Genomic DNA, 7,709 nt, shown 5'->3' with positions numbered 1-7,709 from the left:
GTCTTACTCACTTTTTTTGTGTGTGTGATAAAATCCTTTGAAAATTTGTTGCAGCTGTGCATGGTGTTTCATGCCTGTAACCCCAGCACTTTGGGAGGCTGAAGCAGGAGGACTGTGCTTGATCCCAGGAGTTCAAAACCAGGCTGGGCAACAAAGCAAGACCCCATCTCTACAAAAAGAAAATGTTTTAAAAAATAGCCAGGCATAGTGGTTTGCACCTGTAGTCCTAGCTACTTGGGACGCTGAGGCAGGAGGATTACTTGAGCCCTGGAGGTTGAGACTGCAGTGAGCCATGATTATGTACTTCAGCCTGGGCAGTGGGAGACCCCATCTCATTAAAAATGAAAAGAAAAGAAAATCTGTTGAAAGCTAGAGACCCACTCACAGAAAAACATATATAAGCATATATACACATAATTTTAGGGGGCTCTTAGACCCTCTGGAGCCCATCTATATACTCTCTAGGAATCCACAAATCCTAGGCTAAGAACATTTGACTTCGGAACATTCAAAGGATCCTTGGAGATTAACAAAATTGTCAAAAATACTCAATTCGTATTGGAAAAGGGAGCTGCTAAATTACATTAAGAATATTAAAACCTTTTTGCTGCTGCAGCTGAAGCCATGCGTGTGCTCAGGCTTCAGAGGAAGTTTGCCTCTAGTGTCTTTTGCTATGGCAAAGAGAAGGTCTGGTTGGCTCACAGAGACCAATGTTAATTCCCATCAGCAAATCCAGAAGCTGATCAAACGTGGGCTGATCATCCGCAAGCCCGTGCCTGTCCATTCCCAGGCTCCTTGATGCCAGAAAAACCTTGGCCCAGCGGAAGGGCAGGCACCTGGGCATAGGTAAGCAAGAGGGTACAGCCAATGCCTGAATGCCAGGGAAGGTAACCTGGATGAGGAGAATGAGGATTCTGTGCCAGCTGCCTAGAAGATACTGTGAATCTAAGAAGATTGATTGCCACATGTATTACACTCTGTACCAGAAGGTGAAAGGGACTGTGTTCAAAAACAAGCATATTCTCATGGAATCATCTGCAAGCTGAAGGTAGACAAATCCCGTAAGAAGCTCCTGGTGGACCAGGCTGAGGCCCACTGGCCTAAGACTAAGGAAGCGTGCAAGCTCCATGAGTGCCTCCAGGCCAAGGAGGAGATCATCAAGATGTTGTCCAAGGAGGAAGAGACCAAGAAATAAAGCTCCTCCTTTCTTGTCTATACATAGTGGCCTCAGTAATTACATAGACCAATCATTCAAATAAAACAGGCTTTTATCTGCTTGAAAAAAACCCAGCTCTCTAAAACCCAACCTTTAATGCTTACTTACTTGCAAATATCCTCTTCATAAATCAGATCATGTACTAACTGCTTAAATCTTTTAGAATAGAATGGCAACGCCATACACTATAAGGTACTAAATAATCTGGCTCCTGCCCAACCTTGTTTTATACTTTTGTGCCCCACTGGCTTCCTTTGGCTCTGGGAACACACCTACTCTCTATAAGTCACTCTGTTTCTGCTGAAGGGTCTTAGAGTGACCTGTTTTCTCTACCCTGACCACTTCCCCTGTTGCCATCCTTAAGGTCTCAGTTCAAATGCCCCTCTTCATTTGAACTTCCCCCACCACCTTCACCCCTACCCTAAGTCATTCACTATCACCTCACCCAGTTTTCTCCCCGTGTAGTCCATCTTGTCACAGTCCAGGCCGTGGTTTTTGTTTATTGACTTACCGTCTTCTCTCTCTGCTCGAATGTTAGTTTCATGAGATAGGGAGCCTTACCTATCTTATTTATAACCATATTCCCAGAGCTAGGTGCAGTGCCTGGCACATACGGGTAGTAGGCACTCAATCGCTGTTTGTCAATGAATAAATTTCAGCCAGGGAGGGATTAAGTAAGACCTTAAGAGGGTCTAAACACTAAGGATTATGGTGCTCCTCCCCCATATTTAATTCTAACTAGCAATTTTGGTGCTCCTTCCCCATATTTAACTCTAACTAAAAACAGTACTAAACCACACACTTACACGTACTGAAGCAAAAATAGCTTCTTTCTAGATTATCTGATTGTAAATCTTGGACTCCCTGCCTTGCTAGTGCCCTAAGTTTATGTGCTCTTCCTCCATCCTGGGGGAATCTAGCACTCAGCCCTCTAGATGTGTTGGACACTGTTTTAGTTTAAAATTGCCTATGACTACAAACAATCTTACTGGGATATTGATGAAAATTATGTTAAATCTATAGATCAATTTGGGAAGAAATAACATCTTTATTGATTCTTCCAATCCATGAATATAGTATGCCATTCCAATTAGTCTTCTTTAATTTCTTTCATCAGCATTTTATAATTTTCAGCACACAGATCTTGTACATGTTTTGTTAGATTTACATGTAAATATTTCACGTTCTTTGGAGCAATTGTAAACGGTTCTGTTTTTGTTTCCACATATTTATTGTTAGTATGTAGAAAACCTTTCTCAGTAAAAGAAAGAGAAATGTACTCTTCGGTGAAATAAACTTGTTTAGTGGTTTCTCCTTCACCTGCTGGGCAGGTAACAATCTATTTATCTTAACATTCAAGTACCTCCACAATGTGCCTCTGTATCTCTTAAACTTAACCTCATACCTAATTGCTACATACCGATTTCTACTGCTACTGGAAGGGTTTACTCTTCTCTCACCTGAATACACCTTACTCATCATTCATTCCACCTCCTTGTCTTGGTTCATTGCCATTTGCCCTCTGGAATTGTCCCTCCACTGGCTTCTTCACTGCAAACTAAATCTGAATTATCCTTCAAGGATAAGGTCAAAACTCTTTATAAGGTGCCTTCCCTTATAATCCCAGCCTACATTGCTCCTTTTCTCTTTTTTGAGATGGAGTCTCACTCTGTTGCCAGGCTGGAGTCTGGAGTGCAGTGGTATGATCTCGGTTCACCGCAACCTCTGTCTTCCAGGTACAAGTGATTCTCCTGCCTCAGCCTCCTGAGTAGCTGGGACTACAGGCGCCCACCACCATGCCCGGCTAATTTTTGTATTTTTAGTAGAGATGGGGTTTCACCATGTTGGCCAGGATGGTCTCGATCTCTTGACCTCGTGATCCACCAGCCTCGGCCTCCCAAAGTGGTGTAATTATAGGCTTAAGCCACCGTGCCCGACCCCTGACTCTTTTAACCAATATTGTACATCACTCAATCATTGATTTCGTTTTTAATGAGCTTTAATCTACGTCTTGTTTCCAGAAATAGATGAAATACCCTGAGAGGCTTCCATGATAGCTATGATGGCACCACATCATACATTACACACACTTAATTGTGTAACTGAGGAAAGGGGAGAAACGTTTCAAGCCATGTCAGTTAAAGCAAGGTTACGGGAACTTTGGCATGCAAAGGGGATACCATTAATTCTCACGAATCTTTCCTTCAGGCAAGATCCATGCTCTGTACCACTAGTAAAAGGACTATCTTCTCTTTCATTCCTAAAAATCCCAACACCTCCAACAAAGGTCTACAGTTAGTAGATTTTTAGGGGTTTCCTGGTAGAGCAGAAATAATCCCAGGGAAGCTGCAGTAACACCTCCTGGCCAGCAGAGGACAGGGAGCAGTGGGAGAGATTTGCTTCGCCTAGCAGAAGTCTTCCAGAGGCCAGAGGCATAGGCTCCAAGTTGCTTCTCCATCTGTGGCCTTCAGGCTTTACCTACTACTGCCAGAGGTGCTAGGGCGCCTCCCATCTTCAAATGGGCTTTTTTCCCTCCTATAAAAGATGGGCCAGAAGTTCCCAGAACCTTACCCCGCAACACTAACCTTCAATGATTACCAATCATAAGGAATGCCCTTTAGTTGCAGGACTTAAAGGCAGAAAAGTAGTAACAGGGGTGCATTATCTTTCTAACCCACCCAAACCTGCTTCTCAGTTCTTTTGCTAGTGGAAAAAAGTGCTTTAGGCAGGGTGCACATGGATATGCCACAACAAACAGTGCCTTTAGGGTCCAGTGTCCCAATCCGGCACATTGCAAACGGAATATTTTAAGAGTTAGATTATCCCTACACATAAATTCTGGCTCATGGAGCAGTCCACTCGCAGGGGGCTTTTCCGTCATTAATCACATCTTTGTTATGTGATATCCACGTGAGTACTTCTCAGTAGAAGCAGCTTCATGCTCAAATGCTCAAAGAACATTGGAATAAAGCTCCGATTGTCCTATTCAGTGATTCCAAGTCCTGGTTTGTCACCACCTCAGGTCTCTCGTTTTCCAAAGTGTGTAATATCATCTCAAAACAAAGAGACTTTAATGAATTCAAATAATAAAATACACGAGGTACGTGGAGTTAAATCAATAAAGGGTTTTGTACCTCTCAAGAGGCGGTGAACCCCGGTCTGATTTAAAGATGTTTCAGCGCTGCGTCCTGTAGAAAACATTTTTAAAGAAAATGTAGGCTGCTATCCTTGTATTTGTAAATATAAGTAAAGTAATGTAGGAACATTTATGAGGGGGTTTTCACCATAAACATATAGGTAGCTGAATGCCTGACAACAGTAGTGTGATTTTTCTTGAAGTACCTGTAACTTCTGAGAGATGGCAGAGCCTTGCCTTTTGCATTCGTCAGGCTTTTTACCGAGCGATTGTAATTCTCTCAAATCAGTGTTTGCGTTTTTTGATGTTGGTGAGGCAGCTGGAAACAACTCAAGGAGGAGGGAAAGGTTCTGGGTCTGGGTGAGGAGAAAACCCTCCGATACCTGTTGGGGCGCAGCACTGGAGGGGGTCGGGGCCGCGAGCCCGGGGGGCGGCGGGCGCGCGGGCGCGGAAGGAGGAGGAGGAGGAGGAGGGGTAGGAGGCCGCGGGGCCGCCTCCTCCGGCAGCTCCGGCTCCTCCCAGCGGCGCCCGCGGAACCTGCCTCAGAGTCGCCGGACTCGGGAAGAGAACATGACCTGACCCCTCCCCGAGCGGCCGGAACGAGGCGCGGAGCCGCGCTCCGGCCTCGGGCGGCCGCGGGATGGGCGGGCGCGCGGCCCCGCCCGGCGCCCACCGCCCTGCCCTCGCCTGTCTCCTCCTTTCCCCGGGGCTCCGCTGAGTTCATTCACTGGGATTGGTTTCAAGTGACGCCATCTCTTTATTTTTAAACCAATGACCTCATCCGCGCTTGAAGTTTCCTGACCAGCGACTCTTTCTCTTTCCCCCAACCCCCCACCCCACCCCCCCCGCCTTTCCCCCTCTTTCTATGTATCAGTGTTCGGGGGGCTTTAATCAGTTTTTGAACGATTATTACCACCTCTCCCTCCCCTCAGCCCCCGCTTTCACAACGCGACCCCCCACCTTTACCTCCCTAAGTTCTTCATCTCCTTCGACATTTTTTTTGAAGGCTGATTGGGGGGGAGGGTGGAAGAGAAAGAGTGAAGAAAAGTTGCGAGCGTCTCCTCTCTTCCTAAGCCTCCCGCCCCCACCCACCCCTCAGAGAAGGAGAAGATAATATAGTGAAAAGAAGAGGAGGAGGAGAGCGACGGGACGGGACGCGAGCGGGAGCGCAGCCGCCCTCTCGGCTCCGCGGCGGCGCCTCGCAAGCCCGGGAGGCGAGGGGGGCCCGAGGGGAGACGCCGTGACAACTTTCGTTTCCCTCTGAGGGAATTGGGAGGTCGGCGGCCCCAAAAGTAAGTGGCCTTGGCGGGCCGCGCTGGGTGTGCGGGCGGGAGGGTCCGGGGCCCGGGGCGCCTTGCCGCCCGGCCGCATGGACGCTCCGCAGCGCGCCCCGACTCCCGGTGCGGGGAGCCGCGCTCTGGCCCCGCCGGCTCTGCCTTCCCGGGCGTACCGGCCACCCTTTCGGGAGGCGGCGTGGGGGCGACCGCGGCCGGGGGCCGCAGGAGCGTTTGAAGCGCGGGTGTAGGCCTGGCTGGAGGCTGGCCGGAGCGGGAAGGGGGCGTGCGGCTGGACGCGGGGTCGCAGTGGGTGCGCTCCCGGCCGCTGCGCTGCGAGCGGGCTTGGACCGGGCCCCGCCGAGAGGAGCGGCCGCCGCGGGACGCGGCACCTTCGCGGGCGAAGCTGCTCACTTCCAGGCGCGAGTGTTACACAACACGCCTGCCAAGTGGGGCCCCGGCCTGACTGTTCCCATTATCCCCAATTCGCCTTTGGTGTAATCAGCGAGGCCACCTGGGTGGTGACGGTGCTGCTTTCTTCAACCAACCAACCAAAAAAGCCCTCAATTTTCGGACAGGGGCTCGGGTCTTGGCGTTGGGGGGCCCGATACCTAGTGACTTCTTTATTTACACTAGCTGCAAAACGTGAGAAATAAAAAAGCCCAGGGTCTGTGTATCACGTGTAGTTTCATGTAATGGAACACCACAGAGGGAAATATCTTCAGATGCTGGGTTTATTTCCTAAAGAATACCAGTAATGAACCAGAGAAAATGCAAGTAGATCTGAAAATGAATGGATACTGCAAAATCCTAAAGAAGTTTAGAAAACATCAGCTGCAAGGGTTCTTGGCGTTTTGAAGTCGTGGGTGTCTCAGATTGGAGAAAGCACACCTCTAACCAGCCTGTGATGAATAAGGTGGGGACGAAAAAGCCTGTTGCATAATCTCATTTGCCGTGGGGTTTGCTGTGCCGTCCCCTTGAACCAAAGGGAAGTGAGTTAAGATGCAGGGTTTTAAAACTCTGTGAAGTTTTTATTTACCCAGTGCTCTGGCTGCCACTTCTGTTTTAAAAGATTATAAGTAAATAATCTGCTCTTCCAAGTGAACCAAACCTATCAAACCTGTTTAGAAAATAAACCAGGTATGTTTCTTTCTCTTCTTTCTTTTCCGGGTGTTTGTGTGTGAAATTTACCATCCATGCAAAAGCTTAGGACTAGTGTTTGGGGAACTGAGACTGTCAGAGAAAATGCCTCTTTATGCCACTCACCTTATGGGGCTGATGGAGAGTCCATGTAAATGACAACCGTTTCCTCAAAGGATTTTCATCTCCATCAAGAAAAGCCTTTTTAAAGTTAAGGTAAAATTGTAAAAGAAGAGATTTCGTACCAATTGAATTAATTACTCTTTAACACTTTTCCTTGAGAATCACATATATTGGTGGATACCACTTGGGAGGCTCGTGGAGTCTATTTGGTGAAGGCAGCAGCTTGGAGAAGTAAAATGAAAAGCAGAATGTATGGCTTTGTGTAGGGATTTTAGTAAAAATGTGAGTAGGCACGGTGAAAGGTTTTTGTGTTTTAAAATTGTGGAATTTACTGAGTTTGAAGACAATGTGGAAAGTTGCATTAAAATTTTTTTTAAATTTGGCTAACATTTGCAGTCTTATATAAAAATTTAGGCTGAATAACAGCAGCCCAAGAGTTGGATTTTAGGCAAAATAAGTTTTGCATTTATCAAAATTCTACATGGGGGGAAAAATTAGAAATGAACTTATTTTGAATTTTGTTAATGTGAATAGTGTATTGAAAATAACTCGGTTCAAGTACTATAAATGTACATTCAGATAAAAAAATGTGTAAACTGTGGTAATTATTATTTTTTTTTAGTATTAACCTCTGCTATATCAGCAACTCAAAGTAAAATATCTCATTTGGCTTGATTATGGTGCCAAATGATCATAGTGCATGATTATGGAGGGGGCTAGGAACAGAACTGCAGAATTAGCCAGTTTTGCTCCTTTTTCAATTGAGAATGCCCTGTCCTTTTGTTCAGTTTGGTGGTTGTGTGTACCTATAAAATAAAAA

General features: G+C 46.6%; 1 protein-coding gene and 1 pseudogene across 10 annotated transcripts in view; both read left to right on the top strand.

The window, feature by feature from the left end:
- The first annotated feature begins 432 nt into the window (after positions 1-432).
- On the top strand, positions 433-1,285 carry LOC100428148 (large ribosomal subunit protein eL19 pseudogene; annotated as a pseudogene).
- A 3,611-nt stretch (positions 1,286-4,896) lies between these two features.
- Positions 4,897-7,709, top strand: part of DUSP16 (dual specificity phosphatase 16) — a 91,375-nt gene continuing 88,562 nt past the window's right edge. For 3 of the 10 annotated variants that reach the window (XM_001084619.5, XM_028829264.2, XM_077953646.1), the window contains exon 1: positions 4,897-5,644. The gene's annotated coding sequence lies outside the window, so the exon portion shown is untranslated. Of the gene's footprint in view, positions 5,645-5,720; positions 6,767-6,799; positions 6,983-7,709 lie in introns of those variants that run through there. The other 7 variants (XM_077953650.1, XM_028829265.2, XM_077953647.1 and 4 more) reach the window with 5 other exon arrangements.

Source organism: Macaca mulatta, chromosome 11, assembly GCF_049350105.2.
Source record: "Macaca mulatta isolate MMU2019108-1 chromosome 11, T2T-MMU8v2.0, whole genome shotgun sequence".
Taxonomy (NCBI): domain Eukaryota; kingdom Metazoa; phylum Chordata; class Mammalia; order Primates; family Cercopithecidae; genus Macaca; species Macaca mulatta.
The sequence above is the reverse complement of the archived record's forward strand: the minus strand, read 5'-3'. Positions and strand labels throughout refer to the sequence as shown.